Genomic DNA, 15,671 nt, shown 5'->3' with positions numbered 1-15,671 from the left:
CTGGACTCATCAGACCACATGACCGACCACATTTGTTCCTTAAAGATGATGGTTCTCCACTCTCCTTCAGGTTTTAATAAAGGGTTGGATGGTTCTTAACCTGATTTTAGTATTTTCCGAAATCTCCTTTGTTGTTTTCTTTGCTTGATGCAGGCCAGTAATTTGACCCTTCTGAGACAGATTGACATCCTTCCATGACTACACGAAATGCCTTCCGACATGGCTGTTTAAGAAATGAGAAGCTCCTCTTTTTTTTTTTTATTGTGCATATATACATTATTTACAGTGGGATATATTTACACATACATAGACTTCATTTCGTTTTAACATTACCAATAAGGAAAAAGGAAAAATAGCCATAAACTCAAAAGGGAAAAAGAAAGAAAGAAAAGAAAAAAATACTAATTAAAATAAATCAATAGACAAATATGACAATAGTAGACAAATAGGAGAATACAAACAGATTTACATCATTTCTTCAAAAATATTACACAAGTCAGTGGATCTTTTGTTTGTTATGCATTTCAATGAGTCAAAGTAACTTATGTCAGTCAAAAATACAGTAAATATTGGTTTTGAGTTTGAAAACTTTGCTTTATGAATGTGATATTTTCCATATAATATAAACGCATTTACTATTTTAGCAATCTTTCTATTTTTGTAGTGAAAATAAGTTAAGATGTGTTTAAAGGTAATATTTATTGGTGTTGCGAATTTAAGTGATAGATAAGATTCAATATCTCGCCATAATTTAGCTGTATTAGTACAATTAAAAAAGAGGTGGATGATATTTTCTGTGGCTAATGAGCAAAAACAACAGTTTGAGTCAATGTCAGTTTTCATTTGTTGGGTAATATCTATGTATAATTTTAAAATGAATTTCTCTAATTTTGTTGTTTATGCAGTAATTGAATGGCATCATCCATGTTTTTTTTCCAGTTAATATCAGGAAACTGTGAATTCCATCTGGCTTTGCATTTAGGTTGGGTTCGTTTTGTTGTCTGTATAGATTCTCTTATTTTTTTATTGTTGCATTTTTTGTCAAGGAAATTGATACCATTAACAAACAGATGAGTGTTAGTTGTTGGATTTGGCGCCATCTGGTGGCCTTTCATAAGATGAAGAAGTCCTGCTGGGAAATTTTGGGAGATTCCTTTATATTCTTTGTATTGAATTGGGAATTGGAATTTATGAATTAAGTTTTCATATTGCAATACTTTACCATCGTTATCTACCAGATCTTTAACAAAAATATTTTTTTTTTATCAATCCAAGATTGAGAAAAAAGTGATTTGTTCTTTTTGAGAATACAGCAGTTGTTCCAGATGATGCATTTGTGAGGAGAAAAGTTATGATTGTAGCAAAGTTTCCAACCCTGTAATGCTTGTTTATAGAAATTCGAAAGTTTAACTGGCAGTTTTGACACACAGTAGTTGCAGCTCAATAAAATACGTAACCCTCCTAACTTTTCAAAAATATTATTAGGGATTAAATACCACAATGAATTAGGTTTAGTGATGCACTCTTACAGCCATTTAACTTTAAAGGTGTGAGAAGCTCCTCACTGCCATACAGTCTATGCTAGGGTGACCATACGTCCTCTTTTGCCCGGACATGTCCTCTTTTGAGAGGCTGTCCGGCCTGTCCAGCCGGCGTTTATAAAGTCCTTCAAATGTCCGGGTTTTTGATCTTGCCTAGCTTGAGCGCATCACAGACCAGTGTATTTATCATTCACGTTGAATGGTTCCTTTGGAAACACGCTCTGAGAGGCGGAGTTTGAGCCGAACCCCAGAACGTGTATTAATCATTCACAAAGCTGTACAGAGGCGCTCCACACTCACTCACTCACTCCTCGCAGGCTGACAGGCAGGTAGACACACTGCGAGAGAACACTCGAACAGAAAGAAAATGCCGAAACGCAAATGTCATTTCACTGATGAAATGCGAAAAAAGTACCCCTGTTTTCGTCAGGGTCGTGTCAAATGGGAGGCAGAATGTACAGTCTGCAAAGCTGGGACTTATGTCTCTGTAGCTAATAAGAGAAGGAAAAAGAAGGAAAAAAGGACTGTTGACTTGAGGCATTATTTATATATATTTTTTCATTTGCCATTAGACACATTATTTTGAAGAATGGGCTAACTGAACGTTGAAGAATAGGTTACCTCTCTTTTTTCTTTTTGTTTAATATTTTGAGGCATTATTTCTATTTTTACATAATTGATAATTTGGAGGTTATTTTGAAGAATGGTACTCTACCTCACTTTTCCTAAATAAGGTGTGTCAGACATAAGAGAGATGATTATTTCTTATTTTGTTAAACATCGGAATACATGTGTTCCTACAGAACTTGAGTCAATAACTATTAAAGAGTAGAGCATGCCATATTTGTATGTGACTGATTATATTGTTTAGGAGAATTGCTTTAAATTAATAAATATATTAGTGTTTTGGGCTATTTTTCTGTATATCCAAGTAAAGTGTTCTTTTCTGGGGAATTCAGAATATTTGTTTAACTGATTTAGAAGCACAGAAAGCTCCCTGACCCACGGAAAACCCCTAAAAATGGGTGGGAAAAAAATGAAATTTTTTGCGCGCAAGCTGGAAGTGTGTCCTCTTTTCAGAGAAACAGAATATGGTCACCCTAGTCTATGCTCACTACATCAGCTGGGGTTAAATGAGTTCTTGGAGCTGAAACATATTTATCCCTGCAGAAATGATCCAATGGAAGGCTCTTCCCTATTTGCTGACTTAAATCCAGTTGGCCACTTTTTTTTTTTTTTACCAGGCTGTGTATTTACTAAGCAATTATGTCAATAAAATTCTAGAAAGGACCTATGGACGGCAGCAATACACCTCTGCTGCGTCCAGCCTGCCGCAAATGTTACCAGACGAAGAAGAAGGAAAGCCCCCCCCCCCACCCACCCACCCTCCACCCACCCTCCACCCACCCTACCCTAAAGCAACCAATCCCGAAGCCGACCGTCACCAGAACCACCAATCATAGCCGAGCGTCCCTCCCACTGTGTTCCTCTGTCTGATACAATCTTGCATTAATCAACCAAAACTTCCTGCTAGTAGCCATGCAGTTCTCCAGTAAAGCACCCAGGATTTATTCACAGATATGTCACCTTGCGAACAGGCAGCTGACAGCGTTGACAGTGCAGGGGAGCAGGAACGTCTCCACTCAGGTAACTAGAGGAGGCCATGGCGGTCCGACGATACGCTGCTCAGTTCATGTTTTCGAGCTAATGTTAGCAGTTAGCATGTTTGTTTGTCACTGAGGTTACATCTAACCTTCCAGCCCAGGAGATTGTGTCACTTCAGCGGGGTTCCTCCCTTCACTGAACACAGGCAGCATCCCGTCTGTCCGTCACCAAACACAGTAAGTTCGACTTTTTTTCTCTTTCCGGACGAGATAACGCAAAAGATCCAGCTTCCGCTAAAACTCTGCTGTTGCAGTTGTTCTCGTGCTCATGTCGTATGGTGATGTTTGTTTTCAGCCTCATGTTTTAAAATGAACCCGGGGCTCTTTTTGTCACCTATATTATTGAAAACTGTGGCTGCTAAACCTGACGTTAAAATGTCAGAAAGTTTAAAAACATGCAGGTTTGGTTTTGGTTCACTCCTAGTTGCATTCTGCTCTGGGCTGAAGACGGAGGAGAGCCTAAAATCCTCAGCCAGAAGGTTGGTTCTTGGATGCAGCTGGATGTTCCAACAGCACAGTGACACCAAACACATCATTAAGGGGTGAAGTAGTGACTAAATCAGGCTAAAGATGTCGTTTTAGACCGATCTCACCTGTGTTGAAGAAACAAGTCTGTGTCCGAAAGCCAGCAAATTTAGTTAAACCACCCCAATTCTGTCAAGAGGAGCGGTCAAAGATACAACCAGAACTTTGTGGATGGCTACCAAAAACACCTAATTGAGGTGAAAATAGCCAGGGAATATTTAACCAAATATTAGCATGACTGTATATATAGTTTTGATTCAGCAAATGTTGGGATATTTCCAGAAGAGTTCAGTAAGTCTGTGAAAGAACAAAAATGAATGGTTGTTTATTGTGGCAAAGATCCATTTTTACCAGGTATTCCAGCTTCCTCCCACAGTCCAAAGACATGCTGAGGTTAATTAATGATTGTAAATTGTCTGTAGGTGTGGATGTGAGTGTACTTGGTTGTTTGTCTTTAAGTGTGATCCTGTATAAGACAAGCAACCTGTCTCTGTCTGCTGGGATATACTCCAGCCCTCCGACAGCCCTTCAAAAGATAAAGCAGTGAATAGAAAATGGATGAATAGATGGAAGAGTCTGTAGAACTTAAGACTGTAATATATGTTCTTTACAACTTTAAGTGCTTTTTGATAAAGGCTAGAGATTTTTATTTAAATCATTTTAACCTATATATATATATATATATATATATATGTTGGTAAGGACAGGTACAATATAGGTGAAAATTGTGGAGAGACTATTTCATTTCAATTGTAGCATATCATTTGCAATGCAGTTAGTCTCTCTGTGTATTCAGAGCCAGTGAGCAATGGACTTTCATAGTAATAATAAAAATTTTAAAAAAAACTTCGTTAATGTGCGATAAAATAATTGTCAGTGTTAATTAATTAATGCATTAACAACACGTTAACATGCCCAGCCCTAAAATTAACATTCTTGAAAAGCACTCTGGAACAGCTGGAACATATCACTATTATATACTATGATATGATCATTAAGCTATAAATGAAATAATATAGTTATTTACAACAAAATGATCAGCAATCTTTTGAACAGTTTGGACTAGTCATGATGTTTCAGACAGCTACAACTATTTTTTAGACTACTCCAAACTGAATTACAGGTAGCTGTCATTTTTACCTGTCAGAATGATAATATCTGCTATTTGATTCTGGACAATCAAACAAAATATTCAAACAGCATGTCATAAACACAAACATCTGGAGCAGAAGCAATGAAATATAAACCAAGATTAGCAGACCGTTCAGTGACATCTCATTCAGTGACTACAACAACGCTGTATTAATGATAAATGTAACAGTCATGTCTCTCACACAGATACATTGCATAGTGTATGTTCAACACACAGCTGGGATGATTATTCAGTTCGGTGTTGTATCTTGTTTAGTTGCTGATCTCAGTTTTTCTGTGTCAGGGGTTTGGGAGAAGAACTGGTGGAGCCTGGAGCAAAAACATCCATCTGACGTCATGGAATCTGAGGAATCCCCCCCTTGTGCAGATAAGGTAGCCCACAGTTATTTTCTCTTTTAAGCACTACTAACAAGTGTTGAATAATTGAACTGATTTGTAACGTTGTGTCACTCTGTAAAAGTGAGCTGTCGGAAGCTGCATATGAGAAGCTGGCAGATGAAACATTGGATGCTTTGGCTGATTTCTTTGAAGACTTGACAGATGAAGCATTCACTGGAGCAGACTATGACGTTGTCTTCTCTGTAAGTCAATCTTTTTGCTGTTCACTGTTACTTTTGGACACTTCTGACTAGGGATTCACTGATGGTTTTTTCAGGGCTGATGTAGATATTTATCATTGGTGATCGAGAAAGGTTGATAACTGATATATGGAACAGATGTTTAATAAAAATTATTTATTAATCGGATGTGAAAGAAAGAAACCTTTTATTTAGAACCAATTTTGTTATTTACAGAAGGATTACTGTTACTAAATTTATGCATGTATACATTAAATGTCATTAATTCACAGCATATGATGGGAGGAAACCTGTCATTCATAACAACATATCTTTAATTATCGGTGTATGGATTTCTATTACTGCATAAATACATTAAATGTTATTTATTAACACCATGTGATAGCAGGGAACATGTCAACCATAACTAATCTTTTTCATGAATAATGAGTACTGTGACTGAATATGTACAATAGAAATATGAGTGATGACATTTGAACATCACAGGTAGGGTGACCACCTACCAATAAGCCCAAGGGGGGACAAGGGGTATGTTTCTGAGGGAGAATGTGGGACACCACTCGGCGCGACAGTGACCTCACTTTGCAGGCAGACTCACTAATAGTAGTGAAGCCATTTCTATCACATACCTCTTTACATGGTATATTAATAAGGTATTATTCCCCTAAACATTTGTAATTGCTAATGTATGGTCATGAATAGGCAACCATTGTTAATAAGCCTTTAGCTTTCAATGTGTATTTTTTCTAAATAAAGGTTCATAATATTCTTTAAAAAATCAATGAATTGACAGATGCACTTTCGCTGAATATTTATTCAAAGTGAGTACACTTACATACATACATTTTTCTTGAACTGGTATTTTTTGTTTGAGCGTGCAGCATTGAGGAGGGCCTTTTCTTTCACTACATAAGTGTAGAAGTCCTTGCAGCTCAATGAGAAGTTGCTCTTCACCTGGATTTCAGACTTGATCAGGTCCACCGAACATCTGTCATCTCCGTGAGCCTGTGTCGTTTGACATCATATCTCCAGAGTTCACACGTTAGAATTGCAGTTCAGTCTCACCAAAGACCAGAGAAATAACAGATACTAAATTCTCCAAATCACTGAAATAATCCATGTCCAACTGAAATTGACGTCCGGCAAAGCTCACAAAAAGCCCTCTCAGTATCACCCTTAACCCCTATTACCCACAAATATTCACTTTCCCACTCTTTCCTATATACACACCTTCTTTTTTTACTCTGTGGCGGTCCCTCACTCTCAGCGTCTTTCTCCATTTTTCATTTGGCGGCCACGGGCGTCTTGTCCATGGCGTTGTCGCTGCGCATAAGTGCTGCGTGTCAGGTGTCATGACAACGGCCACCTCTGACCCCACCCACTCAGAGCAACAGTGTCGTGTCCAATTGTTCTTTTGGCTGCCTGGGGGCTCGCTCACTCTGGGATTGTGACCGACTTTTTTTTTTTTTTTGACATGTTGATTTTGTGGGACACGTGAATTGAGCCTAAAACGCTGTACGTGCACGTGCTACGCGGGACGGGTGGTCACCCTAATCACAGGACGCTACGGCGTCATTGATTGATTGAGATCCATTACAGTTCATCTCCTGTAGTTCTGTCTGCTGTTCTTCTGTTATCTTAACCTTTCTCTGTTCTGTCACTTTTATTGCCCACTAAGGCTCAGATCTTTAAAGCATTATTTGACACTGTTTCATGGTAGTCTGTTGCTGCCTCCTAACTTACCCATGAGCATTAGTGTAGCTTCAGCCACTGTGAAATAAGGTAATACACTGATTTGTGGTGATGGCTGTGATTTTTGTTCAGATTTTGCAAATTGTCTGTCTGTTAGAGAGTTGTGACTGTAAGTTAGAACAGATTGATGAAGTTAGTATGACTTCAGAAAAATATTATGGTACTCCAGAGGCACAGCAACCATTTAGCAATAGCTGTAGCCTAGCACTGCCAGCAAAATAAACCCCAGCTGCACCACTTGTTAACAGCTACAAGTGAATTTTTTTGGTATTTTCTGTAACACAGACAAACAAGGCATGCTTGTGGAATACTGCAGTGTTTATTGAACCCTCCAGCAGTGTCTGCTACCTCACCTTCAAAAACAGCTTTTCTAATTTACTAGAGCTTCTCTGCTCTGTGCTCAATCTGTAAGCTATTGCTTACAGTCTCAGGGGCTCGACACACGGAAAGCGACAACAGTCGCGCTCCATTCATTTTCTATGGCTGCTGTGTGACGAGACAAACATCGCTTTCCCCCCTCCCAACAACGCGACGGCGACATTCGTGCATGTGAAATTTCGCACGCGTTCACGTAGACGTGCACCCGCTGGCTTGTGACACGATACAAGAAAGTTGAAAAATGTTCAACTTTTGTCGCTGTCGCCTGGAGCTTCAACCAATCAGCGAGGGTTTCACTCACTTACCAATGAGCTTACAGCATGTTACAGAGTGCAGTCTGCTCCTATACATTAATGGTCCGCTCCGGTTTTCAACAATTGTTTTCAGCCTTTTTTCAACATTGAGGAGCAAATGATTTTAGCCGTGATTGACTTCCCGAGTCTTTATGATCCTTCCCTTAATGATTATCGTTATATAAATAAAAAAGCTGCTGCATGGGAGTTGGTTGGTGCCAGGGTAAACTTTTATAAGCCAATGTCAATAGCAAAATTTCGGCTAAATCAAGCAATATCTTCTGGCTCATCATTTTTATGCTTTTCTGTCATGAAAATCTTTGAAAACGTAAAAAAATCCGTCCAATTTCACAGCCGATCAGAAGTGAGGGAGACAAGCGAGCTGTGCTTTTGCACAGCGCGCCGTGTGCCGCCGTCGCCTGCCGCTGCCAAGTATCGCGCACCATGCTGAATCTATCTCCTGTTGCGATGACTTTCGCATTCCCCCCTCAACTGTCGTTTCCCGTGTGTCGAGCCCCTTAGTCTGTAAGCAATAGCTTTCAGTGATTGGCTGTTATTTGTGACATATAACAGCCAATAAGATTTTCTGTATCATTGTGAGATAACAACATGGCGTCACTGTAACCATGACAACAAGCCTGCTCACGATTACATGATTGTGATTCTACTACAAATGAACCGCTGCGGACTTAATGGGACTTATATGTCGGAAATCATACAACTACTGAGCAGTTTTGGTGGAGTACTGCTCTTTGAGTGCTTTTCTTGTTTCAAAATTACTTTCCTGTTTTTTTTTACAGATTTGTTGTTTTTATGGCACTCATGTGACTCCATACTTCTCTCTTGTGACGTCTTTCCCCGTCAGTCATTTTGACTGGACAGCAGCTGTTTCTGCTGGCTCTGGCTGATTGGCCAGTATTCCAGTCTTGGCTGCTGACCCCCTTTTTCATAGTGACTGTAGTGACATGTGGGGCCACAAACAAACACATAACAGAATGAAGAGAGATGTTACTTGGCTGTCTAAGTGAGAGCCAAGAGTAGCAAAGAGTTATAGCAGAGGAAATAAAGCAAAAAATAATTACACCGAAGAAACTGCAATCACTGAATTTACACTCAAACTGTTTAATTGATTATCTAAATAATTGTTGATTAATTAAAATATCTGACAACTACTCTTAATCGTTGCAGCTTTACCTTTAAATAGTGAAAATGGACACAACACATTGGTAAATCACAGTGAATGTGAGTTGTTACTGATACAGTCTTGTACGTTTGTATTTTATTCTACTTGTACAGTTGAAATGTATTTTTGTCTGCTTTAGGTTTCTGGTTGAAATGGGTAGCTGTGGTCATGAGTGTGTTCTGTCTTTGGTCTGTGCACAGAGTGGTGTTTTGACAGTGAAAGTTGGTGGACACCATGGAACCTACGTCATCAACAAACAAACACCAAACAAACAAATCTGGCTTTCTTCTCCTACCAGGTAAGATTAGTGCTGTGTCATCACTCCAGTGTGTTTGACGGCATTCTGGTTTAACCTAAAGTAGCTTTGAGACAAAGGGAACATTGCTGCTTCGTCTGTTAAAGTGACAGCATTCTCGTCGTCCAGACTTAAGTCATTTTTCTGTGGTACACGCAATATTTGTCATTCATGTGAGTATAGACAGTACACTTAGTTATGTGTAACGCATAATAATGCAATAACAGACTAAAAGCAGCTGATCAGAGTGTCCAAATTCCTAACACCACACTTTATTTCTGATTTTTTTTAAGCAGTGAAACAGAAAATTCTGGACTCAACCTGAGGACAGTGGTGCTTTAACAAATGATTCAACTGACTGAAATGAAAAAAAACCCCACAGTGTTACCTACTATTAGATTCTGATCAGTCCTTTCTTCATCTCAGGAATAATTTAGAATTAAAACTGAAAGAGGTTCTATAGTTCTTGTGGACAGAACACATACAAAGGTTCAGATCAACCTAAAGCAGCCTGAAAGTTCATGCAGTGAAATTGACCTAATGACAATAATCATGTTTCTACTTGATAAACATTTGCAGTACAAATATGTTTTTCTATCAAAATTCTTTGGGGCTCTGTATTAACATGCAATAACAAGAAATTATTTTATTTACCACTTAAGCGAGACACACGAAAGGGAAGGACGTTTGTATTTTATTTCCTGACTTGTGTGAAATAAACCCACAGTAGAAAATCAGAAAAAGGCTCGTTTTTTGATTTTCGATTTTCAAACGAAAAACGGGACACGGCTCGTTTCCCGTTTTTCATTTACCTTCATCCAAACGGAAGTCGAAAATCGGATGGTTTCCCGTTTTTCGTTTACCCATATCAATCCGGAAAATGGATGGCCATAAAGTACACGGACCCTGTTTGCTACCTTGGCCCATTTTTTTAAGCCACGTGCACACTCATACTGGAAGAGAAACATTAGATCCACTAGAAACAGGAATGCTGCTGCCACTGTGTTATTTAGCAACACATACAAGCACCTTTTCCTTTCTTTGCATCCTTTGTTAACCTTTGTAAATTTTGACTTGTCCACTGAGCATACATAGCTTTCTATACCAGGTCCACAGTTTTTTATTATTCTCTTTTTTCCTTCTTCTCTCATGTTTGCAGTGGACCGAAGCGCTATGACTGGACGGGTGAACACTGGGTGTACACTCATGATGGCGTTAGCCTCCACCAGCTGCTTTCTAAGGAGTTTTCTGTCATCTTCAATGTAGACATGAACCTGTGTGACCTGCCCTATTCTTGATAAACTATAACTTTTTTACGTTCCAGAACAACTGTTTGATGATAAGGGAGCCAAAGACACAGCATATACAGTACCGGCCAAAAGTTTGGAGACACCTACTCATTCAAAGACACAAGAAGCACTATTATGTTAACATGTTGTCATTTTCTTCATTGTTATACGTTCTTGTCTTTTACTTTGATGTCTGATTTGCACACATTACCCTCTCTCAACTAGTTTCATAAGGTCTCGCATATAATTTTTCCAACGGTCAAAAAACGCTTCCCATATATACACTTGTTGGCTGCTTTTCCTTTACATGGTGTTCCAACTCATCCAAAACCATGACAGCATCCCAGGTTTAGGTCAGTGATTATGGAGAACATCACTGATGTAGGACTCCATCAGTCTGCCTCTTGGTCAAATAGGCCTTACAGAGGCTGGAGGGGTGGTTTAAGTAGGTAACCTGGTTATAAACCAAATATCTGCTGCTGTCAGTAGCAACCTCATCCCCACCACATACCATCACAGCCCTACCTCCAAAATGCTCGGTAAGAACAACACATGCAGTTACCATCTGTCACCTTCTCTGCACGTCAGTTGTCTGCTAACTTGGCAAAACCCAACTAATGGTGTCAACATTAATAAGGCAAGGTATTCCACTAGCTCCAAGTGATGATCTCATTAAAGCTAGTGAAGATACAGAGCTGATCAAAATCTTAAGACCAGTTTAAAAATTGCTAGAATATGCATTTTGCACATTTGGATCTTAATGAGGTTTTAAGTAGAGCTACAATATGCAAAAGCAAGAACGGGGAGTGAGACAAAAAACATTTGGAACTTGTAATTAAAAAATAAATAAATAAACTGAAATAGGTTGTTTATAAGCTGATCAAAAGTTTAAGACCACAAGCTATAAAAGCCAAAATCTGCTCAAAATTCTCATTTTCTGTCAGCCATTCACACGGTCATGACCTCCTGATGGCTAAAGCTAAGAAGCTTTCTCTTCTTGAACGTGGTTGGATCGTCGAGCTGCAGAAGCAAGGCCTCTCGCAGCGTGCCATTGCTGCTGAGGCTGGACGCAGTAAGATGGTCATTCTAAATTTTTTTGAAAGATCCTGAGCATTATGGAACAAAAAAGTCAAGTGGTAGACCCAAAAAAATTGCACCTGCGCTGAGCTGGAGCATCCCAAATTAAGGCCCTTACTGGTGCTGACTGCAGCGCAATAACCATCAGACGGCATCTGCGGGAAAAGGTTTTCTAAAACAAAAAACAAATTCAAAGGCCTCGTCTCCTTCAACACCATAAAACTGCCCGTTTAGACTTTGCCAGGGAGCATCAAACATGGGACATCGAAAGGTGGAAAAAAGTTTTATTCTCTGATGAGAAAGAATTAACCTTGATGGTCCAGATGGCTTCCAACGTTACTGGCATGACAAGGAGATCCCACCTGAGATGTTTTCTACTCGGCACAGTGGAGGGGGTCCATCATGATCTGGGGTGCTTTTCATTCAGTGGAACACTGGAGCTTCAGATGGTGCGGGGTCGTCAAACGGCGGCTGGTTGCGTGCAGATGTTGCAGCGGGCATCCCTCTTGACTGAGGGCCCTCGTCCGTGTGGTAACAGCTGGGTTTTTCAACAGGACAACGCTGCAGCTCACAATGCTCGCTTGACCAAGGACTTCTTCAGGGAGAATAACATCACTCTTTTGGACCATCCCGCATGTTCCACTGATTTAAATCCCATAGAGAACATTTGGGGATGGATGGCAAGGAAAGTCCATAAAAATGGCCATCAGTTCCAGACAGTTGGAGCCCTTCATGAAGCCATCTTCACCACTTGGAGCAATGTTCCCAAAAGCTTCCTGGAATCACTCGCATCAAGCATGCCCAAACGAATTTTTGAAGTGATTAACAAGAACGGTGGAGCTGCTCATTACTGAGTCCTACTGAGAAAATTTTTTGTTCTGGTTTGGAGAGTTTTTTGTAATTTTTTGAGCGATGGTCTTAAACTTTTGATCAGCTGATAAGCAGCCTATTTCAGTTTACTTGTTTTCAATAAATGACTTTTTCAAAGTGCTTTTTGTCACACGCCCCCTTCTTGCTTTTGCATATTGTAGCTCTACTTAAAACCTCATTAAGATCCAAATGTGCAAAAGGTAAATTCTAGCAATTTTTCAACTGGTCTTCAGATTTTGATCAGGTCTGTGTTGCCATTAAAGTACAAACCTGTCCTCATGGTAAAAAAAAAAAAAAAAAATTACAAACCTCACTGTGAATGTGTGTTTTTTCTGGTAAGTCTATCTTATTTAATATTGGAGCTATTTTGTCATTATATTGACTGAGAAATGTGACCTAGTAAAGTAAATGAACCCGAAACCTAGAAATGGTCTATCTGCTGTCATAGCACTCTGAGCTTTGTGATTGTCTGACTTAAACAGGAACATTGATGACTTCTCAGTAAGCTTCTCTTCCTCATATAGCATTCTGAGCTTTTGTGTCATTTATCTTGAAACATGTAAAGCATCTAAAGCTTGTCAAAGGTTCAGGACTGAGAGGCAAATGTAGACACTGGAACCCATTGTTAATTCTGTAATGTATCAATGAAACTATTTAATAGCTTTCCTGTAATTTGTTGACTTGTCTTTTTCTACTCTGAATTCTAAGTATGGGTTGAGATCTGTGCAGTTCACAGCACGTTAAGATAACCTCAGCAGAAAACAGGGAGCATTGGAGTATCATCCATTTTTCTTGACATCCTCAGGTGAGATACGTTTGAACTCAGGAAAAGACTGTCTAGTGTATTTACTGTCAACACTGTGAAAATCTTAAAATTTTAAGATGTCATTTTCCAGTCATGGAAAAGTCATGAAATATAGTAAAATTGTGGAAAGTTTTTGGAAGTTCATGGGATTTAGTTTCATTGTCTATAATAGCTTTTGTTGAGGTATGTTACAGCAATCTGCCATGGATAATCTACCTAACATTTTACTACATGCAAGCCGCAATTTCTGTGATCTGTTAGTACCTAACATAACATGCATCCATATGTGACAGTATCAATCAGAATCCAGCCTCCAGCAGCAACTCTTCTGCCCTCAGTTTCTCCCTCTCTGCCACTTAGCTGAAATGAACTCCAAGCCAGCTTGATTTTGGGACAAACCTGGAAAGTATCTTTTTTTGGGTCCATAAACATTTGGACATTGACACAGTTTTAAGCATTTGGTTTCTGTACACCACAATGAATTGAAATAATCAAGATGTGCTTTAAGTGGAGACTTTCACCTCTAGTTTGAGGGTATTTACATCCAAATCAGGTGAACAGTGTAGGAATTGCAACACATTTTAGATGTGCTTTCCACCTTTGTAAGGGACCAAAAGTAACTGGCTACTCAGCTGTTCTGTGACGAGGTGTGTGTGTTTCACTCATTATTTCATTTACAAGGAGCAGGTAGAAGGTCTTGAGTTTATTTAAAGTATAGTATTTGCGTTTGGAATTTGGTGAGATTAACTTTCAATTTGAAGTCGAAGAGCTGTCACTATCAGTGAACCAAGCCATCATTAGGCTGAAAAATCAGAACAAACATCAGAGATAGCAAAAACATTAGGAGTGGTGAAGTCAACTGTTTGGTACATTCTTAAAAAGAAAGAACACACTGTTGTGTTCAGCAAGGCCAAAAGATCCGGAAAACAACTGTGGTGGATGACAGAAGTAGCTTGTCCCTCGGTAAGTGTCAAACAAGAATTTGTGAAACCAGTCTGACACTTTGGTCATTGCAGTCTGCAGTCAATTTGTCTGCAACCTGTTCTGGAGTCAGCTGGGATAGACTCCAGCACCCTCCTCGACCCTAGTGAGGATAAAGCAGTGTATAGGGAATGGATGGATGGATTTTCTTTAGATTGTGTATGAGCAAAAATCACAGTAACATCAGCATGCACCTGTACAGTGACACCTGGGCACACTTAAAGGTCATTACTGTAAATACTAAATAGAACTGGTCCTAAAATAGACCCTTGAGGGACTCCTACTGTACAACTCGAAAAAGGGGAACACTTATCATCGGCCCTTGTTCACTGTTTTCTCTCATTTAAGTAAGATTCAAACCAGGTCTAGGCTTTGACAGATCAAAAATATAATGTTATGATTAATAGTGTCAAATGCCTTCTTAAAATCTAAAAACAACAACAGTACCTTTGTCAAGATAACATTTGACTAGTTCAACCAGAAAACAACTTTATGTTTCTAAGGAATGATGCTTTAGGAAGCCAAACTGCAGTGAGCATAAAGTACATCTCTTGTTGTTGAAATGAGAGGCTAGCTGATTACAGACGACCTTTACAGCAATTTAAGAGGCTACTAATGGATCTGTAATTTGATAGGCTGCTTCTGTGACCTGATTGAAAAACAGGAGTCACTACTGCAGTCTTCCAAGAAGAAGAAAAATAGGACGTTGTTATTGTTAGATTTATCAGGTATGATCAGTCAGTGGATTACAAATTTTGCATCAGGATCAAAAGCATCCTCATACGTTCACCCTTTTATGTAATTAAGTGCTTTTAACACTGTTGATTCTGAAACATTGTTTATGGTAAAAACTGATAATTCAGCCTTTTCAGGTTTGAGAACTCTTGATCTTGTACCAAAATTCTCAGCTTAGCCCTGACAAAGAATGAGTTAAAGATGGTAGTCATTTGGTTTTTGTCTTCTTTCACTCTTGATTCTTCCATTATCACCTAGTTTTGAAAAAAAATTGTCCTCCTTCTTTGTTTTTTTTGGTCCTTATTTTCATTATTTTTCCAGAGTAATTTTCTATTTCCCTTGAATTCGTTGATTAGTTAAATATAGTATACCTCAGGCTATGCTTTGGCCTGAAGGAGTATAAAATGTGTTCTCTGGCCTGAGGCATTTTATACCCCTGCAAGTCTAAGTGTACCCCAGGGTATACTTTGTCTTAGGCAGGTTTGTACCTGTTGAAACAAAAAGGATTAAGCATGTTAAACTCTTAATTGTTCAGTTATTTAGGTTTTTTGTT

Source organism: Acanthochromis polyacanthus, chromosome 7 (genome assembly GCF_021347895.1).
Source record: "Acanthochromis polyacanthus isolate Apoly-LR-REF ecotype Palm Island chromosome 7, KAUST_Apoly_ChrSc, whole genome shotgun sequence".
Taxonomy (NCBI): Eukaryota; Metazoa; Chordata; class Actinopteri; family Pomacentridae; genus Acanthochromis; species Acanthochromis polyacanthus.
This window is presented reverse-complemented; position numbering follows the sequence as displayed.